This window comes from Cuculus canorus, chromosome Z (assembly GCF_017976375.1).
Source record: "Cuculus canorus isolate bCucCan1 chromosome Z, bCucCan1.pri, whole genome shotgun sequence".
NCBI classification, from domain to species: Eukaryota; Metazoa; Chordata; class Aves; order Cuculiformes; family Cuculidae; genus Cuculus; species Cuculus canorus.
In genome coordinates, this window is record NC_071441.1 from 42,948,114 (window position 1) to 42,960,870 (window position 12,757).

At 44.1% G+C, this 12,757-nt stretch overlaps 1 long non-coding RNA gene across 1 annotated transcript in view; it reads right to left on the reverse strand.

The window, feature by feature from the left end:
* Window positions 1–4,384: 4,384 nt before the first annotated feature.
* The window catches only part of LOC128850433 (uncharacterized), a 28,422-nt gene continuing 20,049 nt past the window's right edge, over window positions 4,385–12,757 (reverse strand). Inside the window, exon 4 of the long non-coding RNA XR_008447869.1 lies at window positions 4,385–5,355. This is a non-coding gene — a long non-coding RNA (uncharacterized LOC128850433). The remainder of the gene's footprint in view (window positions 5,356–12,757) is intronic.

Below are 12,757 nucleotides of genomic sequence, written 5' to 3' on the forward strand. Positions count from 1 at the left end.
CGTTACTAATAGGACCAAAAGCTTAAAGTGAAACCTTCAATCCCTTATTATTGAGGAGGCTGTAGAGAAGATCCAAGCAGGAGCATTTACTGTTGTCACACGTCTCCGCTGCATGCTGGGTTTCTGGTTTCCTTGGTTCTGTAATGTTAACGGTTTACCCCGTGGCTTCTTTTGTCTGTTTTAACCTGTATGGGAATTCTCAAGGCTGCAAATGCATTAACTTTTCTGTTCCTTTGCAGTTTTTTTACTCTCAGAGGATACTCCTTTTGGACTCTTAAATCATGTCTTCATTAGTATCTGGCTAAAATTCCCTTTCAGGTTGTCTGCACTAGGACCCAGCAGTTGCTGATCTGATAAGGGACACTGGAATGCAGAGTGTTCTTCATAAACTGTTACTCCCCTAGAGAGAGATAAAGACTCCCAAGCTGAAAGACAATAAAAAACCTTACAGGAGTAAGGGGCGGGGGGGGGGGGGGGGGGGGGGGGGGGGGGGGGGTGGAACTCACACACACAGCCACAGGGCTGGGTTTTTTTCCATTTTTTTTTTTTCTATGTATTTTAAAATCTTGTCATCTGCAGCCTTTCACTTCAAAGGTCCCAGGTAAATCACCTGTTTGCCGGCTTAGTGGACGTTTGAGATTGAAAGGTTTCAGAGCTGCATTTTAAAGATTAATCAAAACAGAGGCTCAATGTAACCAAAACCCAATTTGCAAATCTTACAAACGTTTAAAGCGCTTTAAACACACACAAGCATACACACAGACAGAACCACTCTTTTGAGCTGGATTAATATACCTATACAACATTGTTTATGACCGGTCAATAAGAATAGCACGATGGTAGAATATTTAAACTACACACGGCACCGAACACACACAACACTCAAAACATGCACATATATCACAAAATAAGGTTTGTATCAATTGTTTAACAGGTAACAGTCTTTGGTTGTTACAGCATTTTCGTGGCATCTTCTTCCTCCTCTGATTCCTCGCTATTATTTTCTGGTGTTGGATTTCAACATCTAACTGTTTTTCTACCTTGTAACGTTTTATACAATTTGTAATCTCTCTCCAAGCTTTCGTTAGTCTCTTTGCAGTTTTATCATCATCTATAAGTGCCTCCCACGGGATGTTCCCAAATTTGTGCCATTCACTTTCCTCAAATATCTCATTCGGATCCTTAAAACATTCCTTAGTTTTTCCTAAGGCAATGAGGCCTGCAAGTTGTTTGAGATATTGTGAGTCAAGTCCTCGCTTCTCTAAGAAGCTTTGTAATATTTCATATGCCACTTCTCTATCCATTTCTGGTCAGAGAAAAAAACCCTTATAAATTTATAAAGTCTTACGTGTAGCCCTGTTCCATCTTATCTCTCCAAAGCTTTATGATGTCGGGTGGCGGATCCCTTTTTGACGATTCAGGCGTTCGGACTAGAGTGCAACGATCCCTAATGAAATCATAAGCTCTTAATCTTTGCCTTCCGGTCGCTGTATCCCGGCACTTTTCCCGACTTTTACAAACAATCTCCATTAATTTCTCCACTCGTCTATTAAGTCCTTAATCGGACCTACTCCCCGCTTTTCTAAAAAGCATAGTAAAAGTTCAAATGCTACCTCTCTTTCCATTGCACACTTTTCTGTGACCTTTCGTTATTCAGTTACATAAGATGCAGCCTTTCACTCTGTGTGTCTTCTGGTAGTCTTCTTACTCGGCCGGCGAACCCCCTCTTTTGTTATCCGGGTTCAGGCGCGGATCGTAAATACTGATATAGTGTCACTGATCTTCCGCCCCCTGCTCGCTGCTTACCAGTGCTTCGCCGAGCTCGCCGTCCAGTGGAAACAGGGATTGGGGGTCCCTTTTCGGGCGCCACTTGCGACGGGCGAGGGAAGCAAGCAGACGACTCAATAAGAGTGATAAAGCAAGCTTCGACTTTATTCAAAATCAACCCGGATTATATATCTTAATATTCAAAAGATGCTTTGTTATGGCCTCTACATGATTAGTTACTAAAACTATTTGTCCTGTTTATTCATTGTTGCTATGCTGTTACTTTCGAGCTCTGTTTATCTTCTTGCAGTTACATTGCAGTTACAGTTGGGCTCAGTGTTCCATCCTGTTTCCTTGAGAAAGATCCACTTGTCCCGTAGAAGTTTCTTCTTAGAGGTTCCTCCTTGCATGCTTACTGTTCTTTCAGTCCATACCCACACTCAGAGTTTAACAAAGTTTCCATTTATACAATAGGTGTCTCACAAAGCTTTTCCATTGAATCATGTCCTTGTTCATTTAACCATTCCTCAATCCATTTTCCAGCATTACCCCTCGTCCTAAAACTGCACTCCCCATCTTTCTTGTAGGTCCCCTTTAAGTATTGGAAGGTTGGTATAAGACCTCAGTGGAGCCTTCTCTTCTCTAGGCTGACCAAGCCAAACTTGCTCAGCCCATGGGAGTGCTCCAGCCCTCTGATGATCTTCATGGCCCTCCTCTGGACTTGCTCTAAAAGATCCATGTCCTTCCTGTTATGAGGACTCCAGAACCGAACCCCTTAATCTAGGTGAATTTTTACGAGAGCAGAGTGCAGGCAGAGAAGCACATGCTGGTCACAGGATGCTGTCGGCTTTTGGATTGATGTCAAGATAAGACTGAGGGGCATTAAGCAGTTAGCCATCATATGTCCTATGAACCATATGTACACCATTAACACCTTCATCATTTCTGTATTATCATTTTAATCAACAGTTGAAAGAGGTTTTTGAGAGCAAAATAATTTTCTCAAAAGCCACGAATATCTGTCGTACTTGCCAACCTTTCAGCTCTCAAGGGAAAAAACAAACTGTGACGTTCTGTTCTCTGATGGTACTTTGAAAATGTCCCCAATATCAGATGTGAACTGAAAGCCTCAGGCATGCAGTGCCCCACTCTACAACTGAGCTGTTTCAGCACAGCTGCCCTATGCTGCCGTCTGAGCCACTGCCAGCCTGCACGGACCTTTCTAAACAGAAATATGACGTGGTCCTGGCTGAGCTGACTGAGCAGACTAGGTGGAAAAACATTTTGGAGTGGTTCAGAGGTGTTCAGTTCAGCCCAATTCATGGCCCCATGCCAGAAAATTTGTCATGGTTTAGACCCAGCCTGGCTTGATTGGCAGCCAAACGCAAGCAGTTGTGAAGCCAATTCCCTTCCTCCTCAAGGAAAAAGGGAGAAGGAAATAAGGGAATGAGACTTGTGGGTTGGAAACTAAAACAGCTTTAATGAAACCATAATAATAATAAGGAAAATACTATTAATAAGAAAATAATAACATATGTACATGAAATTGCTGTCCCCGTCTTCGATGACTGTATCACCATTGATGCTGCAGAGCAGGCAGGGGAAAAGGCCCTGGGCTGGATTTAGTGGCAGGAGGGAGCTGGACTCAAGAACTGGATTCAGGAACATATGAATCCAAGGCAAAGCAAAACAAAAAAAACCCAGATGAGGTACATATCATCTATCAAAGAAGATAGCTTGATCCCTCAGCTTTGTAGTGAGTAGGACATATATGGGATGGAATACTCTGTTGGTCAGTTTTCAATCACCTGCCCTGTTCACTTCTCCCTGGAGGTGTGATCCTTTTTTGCACCTTTCACTCAATGGCATTCCACCAGCTTCAGCATGGCCTTGGTTTCTACAGGAATAAGTAAAAGCAACAGCCTTCCTTCTCAAAGTGTAATGAGGTTATGTTTCTTCTCAGCACTAAATCCTGGCTGGTGTTAATGTCTTCTGTGCTTCCCCTACCTGAAATTAAGCACTAAGCACTAGTTAAAAAAACTGGGAGAAGTACTAGGGAAAAAGGAATTTGAGATGTTTTTCAGAATTCCACAGTAAAATAGGCCAGTTTGGACAGATGGTGACATGCAAACTTACAGCCTGTATATTAATTACCTAGTTTCAGCAGCTATCCTTGTTGGCAGGCATTAGATAGTCTCTAGCATCTGATTCCTTTTCCATGTGCCAATATCTGTGCTGAGCTGTGTCTCAGGCACAGTGGATTACATTCTCCCTTTGCAATCATTTTTTGATAGCTCTCCTGTTATTCATGAGCCCTCTTTGCTTATCTGTGTCTTTTGAGCTACCTCGAGTGGGGATGGACGTGGATTAGCTATAAGGAGGCACAAGACAGTGTCCCACCCTATTGGTATGACTTATGCTCCGTGCCCAGTGGTGGTACCCAGTCTGTAGAATAGCTCTACAAAAATGTGGTTCTGTTGTCACAACCATTAGCTGGGTGTTTCAGAGCGTTTTGTAAGATTGACCTGTCCTCCTTAGGTTTTACTGTCCTACAGTCTCTTAGTCATCCACTGAGTTTGCCTGCAAAGATTTGGCATCGTTGTCTAGATAGCAGATAGTCAAACAAACCAATATTGCAGCAAGGATTGTATCTGGAGGTGTTGGTAAAACAGACCCACATATTTGATGCTAATGATGTCATTAGCAACCACAGAACTTGGAGGACCTGTCACCAGAGAGAGTGTTTATGCAAACCACGTCTCTCCTCTTAAACTTCCATAATGCAAGATCTTACAACAGACTGTAAGGTAAAACACCTTGGAAAATTAAAGTATATCAAGTCAACATGGTAATCTCATTGAAATGAAATGTTTATTCCATAAGGCGTGCTGACTAGCATTAATTACATCAGTTGGACTCTGTCAGTATATGCCAGAAGCAGTTGTCATTTTAGCCCTGAAGGAGGCATTAGTCTGGAAGCTGGTGTATCAGAAATGAGGTGGTACTTTACGTGCCAATTTTTTGCAAATTCTTCTAGAACTAGAGAATGTTTGTAATTCCTTGCAAGCACAAACAGTAGCTCTTCTCTGCTGCAGATGTCCTTGGATCATATACAGTCAACTGGGGAAGAAAGGCAACCCACTGTTAATCCCCCCAAGCTGTCTGTTGGCTGGAGGTCGCTCATGCCAGCACTATCATCACGTTGCTTAGAGCTCTTGTGGCTTGAGTGCTGTACTTGCTTTGGTGAGAAGGGAGTTGGCGTGTGTGTGCATGTTGGATCTATGGAACGTGTAGGATTATGTGTGAAAGGTTCTGTGGTTGTGAAGCACTCCCTTGTGTGTCCCGAGGGAGGATGGCTGAAGGAATGGACTGGGTAACTGCAGTCTGCATGTTCTCATGGTAGGCATCTGCATGTGTGTATGCAAGGTCACCAGAGGTGTTAAACCCTGCTTAACACTGTCAGTGTTGCCACATTTGAAATTCATAGAGCAAACAGACTTCAGGTTCCTCTGCTGCATGTGTTGGATTGCTTTTGTGGTGCTTTGTTTTCCAGTTTCCTCCAACTGTAATTTTCTCTTGCCAGCTCCACTGTGGAGGGAAAAAGTTGAAATGTAATTCACAGCTAATGCTTATGAGCCTCTTTTAAAGTCCTGTGAGGTATCTAAACATGACACATATCAATTGGCCAAACTACACAGGGAGAAGTCTTCATAATGTAAATGAGCACTTTTTGCAGACTTCCTTTACTTGTAATGACCCTGTATCAAGGAATAATTAATGTAAAATAGGTAATTAAGGACAAAGATAGGTGATGATAACCTAGGACTTTCAATATCTTCTTTCTGGCTGATTGCAGAGATCAGCATTTTGTAGCTCCTTGGGCCAAAATCTCCCAGGAGCTTAGTTCCTCAGAAAAGACAAGTACTTATTTAGATGCAAAGTTATTTTTAAGCTGATTTCCTAAGGAAATCAGGGCTTAGGCATTCCCCCTGCTTGTCCCTCTCCGACTATCTCTGTTTTTGAGGTTTCACCCCTGAATAACTTCTGAATCCATTTGCTAACCACAGATGACCTGGCAGCAAACAGCCTCAGAGCATGCAAACTCCATATCATAACTGATTTTTCACATGAGGAGGTAGAAGGGCAAGTTAAACAGCCTCTTATCCCACTGTCGAATGAATGAACACACCTGCTGTGAATCAGCTTCTGTTTGCTTAACCTGAGGGGTATATGGGTGTGAAAAAAGGGGTTGTTTCATAGTGAATGGGAGCTGGAGGCAGGGAGAGGATCCAGTGATGCTTAGAGTGCTCAGAAAAAGAAAGGGACATGAGGATTATGTGGTACAAAGTTGTAGGAAACTGCTTCAATATGAGTGTTTCCATGGTGGCATCTTTGCTTGGATTTCTGCTCCTGGGATGGCTCCATGCAATGTGGGCCTGAGCTGCCATGTATCTCAGGCACAGTTGAACTGAGAGAGGTTTTACGGTAATCTTTCATATTCCTAATTAAAGGTGTAAGAAAATGGACTGAAATAGGTGGGGATCTTTTTCTCAGCAAACACCGTCGTAACGACTACCAGCAGAGTAAGTCACCCCATGGCCTGAAGCCTGCCACAAAGACCAGCTCTGCTTGGCCTGGGTTGAGTGTGTTGCTGTGCTACTCAGGAGTTTGCACTGACTCCACCATCACCTGGAGAAAGGAGGTGGCGGGGCACTGGGGTAATGCAGTGAAGAGAGTGGCAGTGGCTGTCCTAGCACAAGCTTTGTTGGGGTAGAATATCCTTAGGTTCCTGACTTGCTTCTCATTCACGACCTGGCGTGGGAGTGAGTTTTATCCAGCCTGTGGTTTAGGTAGGTGAAATACTTTACGTCAGCTGAGGCTACTTCTTTGGTCTGATCTTTGGCCCAAGACTAGCTTGCTGGTAGGGTCTCTTAACACCCTCAGTGGTGAGGAGAATCCAGAGGGAGTAGCCCACAACAGTAAATTGATATCTTTGGAATCTTATATCTTCCCCTGTAACAACGCATGCGGATGCTCATGCTGTAACACTGGAGTCTGATCTACACTAGGAAGAACATGAGGAAACTATGTCATGGGTCAAAGATGCTGCAAAATCCTGCTCCCTTAACTGAGGTTACTACTCTCAAAGACTTTAAGCTTCACTGAGCACATGTGTGATTAAAGTATATATTTTAAATTGGATAAACTTTGTCCCATCCCTATCTTTGTTACAGAAAGCAAGAACTCGTCCAAAACTTGTAAAAATAGAAATTGACTATTTTTCAATATCCGAAAGATTAAACTGAGGAAAAGGAAATCTGATTTCTGGTACCACAGCTAGTGCCCATGTGGTGTTTGATGTATTTATTGGTAATAAGCTTGGTAAACCCCAAGGACTGTCTTGCTGTAACTCAGGCTTAGTATAGTAAGGTAACTTTAATCCAGACCACGTATGCAGGTCTGCCATCTCAGTCTCTGTTTATTTCACTGTCATCACATTTCCTCTGCACCTTTCCCAACTATTTGCCCCAGGAGCATTCAGGAAAGCAAATGTGATCACACAAAAGAAAGACATCGAATGTCAGAGCCAGAGGGAGTGGTAAAGGAAAGGTATCCAGCTAGGTGGATATGTTGGCTTGGAGAGAATTGCAGTAGGTGGCATTTGGTGGCTGTATAGCCTCTACTTGAGTCTGTGCCAGGGCACCCAGCTCACCTCCCAGAAGCCCTGTCTGCACCTCCTTGTCTTCCCACAACACCCAGCATTTAACTAGCTCATTGGTCAGCTGTAAGCTAAGCTCTCCCCCTGGGGCACAGCTTCTTTAGCCTTTGACTCTGTGGAGATAAAGGTCCTCCAAAACTGGTGGTGCACTCTCAGCCCGTGTCTTTCCAAATCAGATGTGCCTGTCTGTACATACTGGCTATTGGAAAGGCCAGCATATATCTCATAAACGCTATGTGTTAGGAGGGCCCTACATCCTATGTGTAAACTCAAGGGCATTTGTAATGTTTCTTGAGGGGCAGGCTTCTTGTGCACCAGAGTTGGGAGTATTACCAAGTGGGCAGGCAGTCTGCCCTACCAACCGTGAACAAACAGCGTTGCTTTACCTATTTTGATATAAAAGATCATTTCTTGACCTTATACTGTCTAAGTGTATACCTATATATATATACCCTATTCCTCTGCCCCCATGCTAATTCGAGTACTCTGTCACTGGCTTCTTTTGGAGTTGTGGCATGTGTGATCAGTGGTAACATAAAGGTTGTCTTAACTTTGCAAAAGGCTTGTGACCTCTAGAGGTGTCTAGTCCAACATCCCACTCTGGGCTACATGTACATGAGCAGTCACTTAGAACACAAGCATATCCATCTTCCTTTTTTTGCTGGAGCAGTCCTTCTAGGATGCAGCCAGCAATGCTACTGCACTCATAGGATTTGCAGGGTAATAGGGAATAAAACCGCTGCTTTTTGGAGCCTGCAATAACAGCAAGGCTTTAATATAACAGGGAGATTTAAAAAAACCCAAAACAGTAGAGGAAGAACCTTATGGGGAAGGGTGAAAGGTTATGTCTCTCAGGTTGTTCACTGACTAGAACAGCCGGCCTGAGGAAGTTGTATTTCAAGCTGAGTGACCTGTGTGTAGCTGAAATCACAGGGCTACAAGGTGAACCGGACAATGTGATTTGCATAAGTTTCCTTACATCTTTAATTGCAGTTTCTGTACAGGAGTTGTTATCTTACTCCTACAGTGCCTTCAGCAAGTCTGCAGCCAAGTCACAAACGGAGACCCACCATTGTTGCTTGCCTCAGTTTCAGGCTGTTGCTGTGAACTGCTCTCATGGTTCATTCCTTCCTCTGTGGATCTCCTGTCAAGTGGGTTTTATGGTCTAAGGTGTCACCTGAGCAGTCACCTAAGGCAAATATTGGGAAATTATTTTTTTTCAAATCTTACAGAAGTCTGCAGCAGAAAAAACATTGTCTTTCTCTGTAGGGATTTACTTTTGCATATCAGCTTGCTTTGCTGATCGCTTGGCCTGTGAAGCAAAATCAACTCCCCTGACAGTGTCTGACTAGAGAACACATATTTTTTCATAGGTTCACATGGGACTTTCACACTGAGGCATTAACAGAGCTAAAGAACAAAGTCAAAGAAAATAAATTTTAAAAAGAACAGAAACCACAATATCCAGCTGTGCCTTTGTGTGGTTGTAACAGGCGGCAGCATTACTGGTGACTACGAAGAATCTGGATTAATTTTCTTCATAAAGGTGTGAGAGGCAAAGGGATGCTCCCCTGAGAAAGAATGGTGAAATAATTCTGTTGTTTCAGTACCAATAGATGATTCAACTTCAGTTAAACTTCATACACCAGGATCACTATATATGCAAGCTTCACTTCAGACTGCCAAATGGAAATGGTTGGAGGGGCATCGTACTTTACAGTGATTGGTGTTGGGAGTGAACTACATGCCAGTGAGTTTTTCCCTATGCCATGCATAACTCAGGTGTTTCAGGGTTCTCTAAAACACAGAGATACTTGCCTGCTCCAGATCAGTAAGCCCAGCCCATCAAGTGACAGTGCTTATGCCTCTGAGCTGGTGGAGGACTCGGAAAAAAACAATTTCCTTAGCCACATCACTAAAAGCGGTGATGAAGCACGTTAGATAAAACATTCTCACTGTGCACCTCACAAATGAGATCGCAGGGCAACCAACATGTTGAGATTTTCTAGATTTCTGCTATATGGCTTTTAATATGCTAGCCTGAGTTGCCTCAGGCAACCTCTGCAACTCTGGGGACAGGCCTGAAAATCCTACCACGGAGCTGATGTTATACACTGGGAGGACAAGCTTGGTTTCTGTCTGGCCCCCTAATGAAGTGCTGTCCATAGGAGAGTCTCTCCAGCTTTGTGTCCTGCAAAAGAGAGCCTAGACTTATCCTAAGAGAACGCTTAGGCTTGTCTGGCTGTTGCATTTGTGTTGGTACATGCTTTACATTCTCTTGATGGATTCCTGTCTCATCCATACTGAGTATTTAGGTTATTGTGTCCTTCTGAAGATTTTCCAGGCATTGGGTCCAATATTTGTAGGAAGCTCATGCAAGTCTGAGTGAAATTTCCTCTTCCAATGAATGGGGATCTACACAGAAACAGACATTGAAAATGTCTTCCAGTGGGTTGAGACTTGGGAAAATCAGCTTGGGCCATTTTCTTCTACTATAGTGGGGTGTCATGAACAAGTTTATCTCTGAACCTTGGTTTCAGAGAACATACACGCACCACTGGTGTGTTAGTTGTGGCTATGTCAGTGGCCTGTGGCTTTACAGTAACTTTGCATTAGACCATGGCTGCTCTCTAAATCTCTCCAAAACCACCGAGAAGCAAGTTTGAAGGAAAACAAGATCTAAGTCTGTTGCTGAACCTCTGCTGAGCGGTAGGAGGAATAGCAAGTGTCATTAGCCCTGCTGGCCAAGTAACTTTCCTTGGAGCTTGTGTTGGCACGATCGTGACATCCAGGGAGGACGGAAGGGATAAGCCTGATGTAGAGCTTGATCTAAACTCCCCCTACTGAGATATTTCCCTTCACCCACAAGCTGAAGCGGTAGGTGATCCAAGCCTGGGAAACTCAAGAGTTGCTCTTATATAAATAAAAGTTGTTGCTTCAAAAAACACATAAGAAACAGGCCCTTCTCTTCCACCCACCTCTTATAAGCATGGTGTGCCAAGACTTAAAGCAGTGAATGTCGTTTCAATACAGTGTGTCTACACAGACTTCCTTGAGCAGAAAAAATGTGAGGATTTAATCAGTATATAAATAATAAGAGAATAGACAAAGAACAGCAAGTCGTCAGGCTTCTCTGCTTACTAAATAATGGTTATCTGCCTGCATTTATCTGTACCCACACACTGTATTGCTGAGTCTCAATGTACACTAGCTTTGCCGCTTATGCTGGTTTAGCACCCACCTGCCTGCTCTTCCATGAGGACAGCACTAGTAGCCCAAGCTTATGTAGTCATGTGCCATACTTTATTGTGAAACACTTGGCTGTTTCTGTTTATACATCCTAGATACAAATTTCAGATACGTATGATGAAATAGTAGGTCTGATTTGGTTTGTTGTTCTTTTCCCATATGCTAAATACCACAGTGAAACATGCTCAAACACCTACTAAAAAGGAGTCGTCTGGGAGGTATTTATTTTCACAGTCAAATACGGACCTTGGTTGAAACAAATTTCAGGATGCAGACGTTTGGGATCAAATCTCGATCTAGAAGCTGAATTCCAAACTTTTGCAAGGTACATGGAAAGCAAACAACTGAAGCAAAATCAGCTGAAGCTGAAGCAGAGGCACATCCTGTCTGACCAACTTAGTGGCTTTCTGTGATGGGGTAACCGCAGCAGTGGACACGGGTAAATCGATGGATCTAATCTATCTGGACTTCTGCAAAGCCTTTGGCACAGTCCCCCACAACATCCTTCTCTCTCAGTTAGAGAGATATGGATTTGATGGGTGGACTATTCAGTGGATAAGAAACTGGTTGGATGGTCGTATTCAGACAGTAGTTGTCAATGGCTCAAAGTCCATGTGGAAATCCTTGACGAGTGGTGTTCCTCGGAGGTCCATACTGGGACTGGTGCTATTTAGTATCTTCATCTATGGTATTGACAAGCGAGACTGAGTGCACCTTCCACAAGTTTGCATATAGCACCAAGCTGAGTGGTGCAGTTGCCACACCGGAAGGACAGGATGTCATCCAGAGGGACCTGGACAGGCTGGAGAAGTGGGACTGTGAGAACATCATGAGGTTCAACAAGGCCAACTGCAAGGTATTACACCTGGGTCAGGGCAATCCCTGTTTTCAGTACAGGATGGGGGATGATGTGATTGAGAGCAGCCCTGCAGAGAAGGACTTGGGGGTGCTGGTCGATGAGAAGCTCTACATGAGCCGGCAATGTGTGCTCGCAGCCCAGAAGGCCAACTGTATCCTGGGCTGCATCAAAACAAGTGTGGCCAGCAGGTCGAGGGAAGTGATTCTGCTCCTCTATTCCTCTCTTGTGAGACCTCATCTGGAGTCCTGTGTCCAGTTCTGGAATCCCCACCGTATGAAGGATGTGGAACTGTTGGAACAGGTCCAGAGGTGGGCTACAAAGATGATCAGAGAGCTGGAGCACCTCCTGTACGAGGACAAGCTGAGAGTTGGGGCTTGCTCAGCCTGGAGAAGAGAAGGCTAGGAGGAGGAGATCATATAGCAACTTTCCAGTACTTGAAAGACCTACAAGAAAGGAGGGACTGTTTACAAAGGCTTGTCGTGATAAAACAAGGGGGAGTGAGTATGAACTGGAGAGGGGCAGATTTAGACTATACAAGGAAGAATTTCTTCACCACGAGAGTGATGATGCACTGGCACAGGTTGCCCAGAGAGGTTGTGGCTGCCCCGTCCCTGGAGATGTTCAAGGCCAGGTTGGATGGGGCCTTGGGCAGCCTGATTTATTGAGATGTTCCTGTCCATGGCTAGAGGTTGGAACTAGATGATCTTTAAGGTCCCTTCCAACCCGAACTGTTCTGTGATTCTAAGCCATTCATCACGATCATTGTGCAGTAATCCTTTGAGCTTTCTAGGGTTTCTTGTAAAGAAAAGTTAGTCTGACTTTGAGCAGTGGGTCCCATCTTCTCTGTCTGTCACATACAGCCATATGTGGAACAGATGATGCTGTGGTGACAGCATGAGCATCTTGCTAAATGAAGAGCTGGAAACTGGTAACCAAGGTGTAGTGCTGTAGTACTTTGCCTCACAAAGAGGCTGGAAACAGGGCTGGGATCTGTTTCCAGCCCTTCCACTAATTTGGCAGGTATTGTGGGTGAGCCATTCCACATCCAACCCTTTGCCTTTTCTTTATGTTGTAAGGTCTTCAGGTCAGCGGCCGTTTCCCCACAATGCTATATGCAGGGGAAAGACACGGCCGCTACAGGCCACTTGGCAACATGAGAGTTA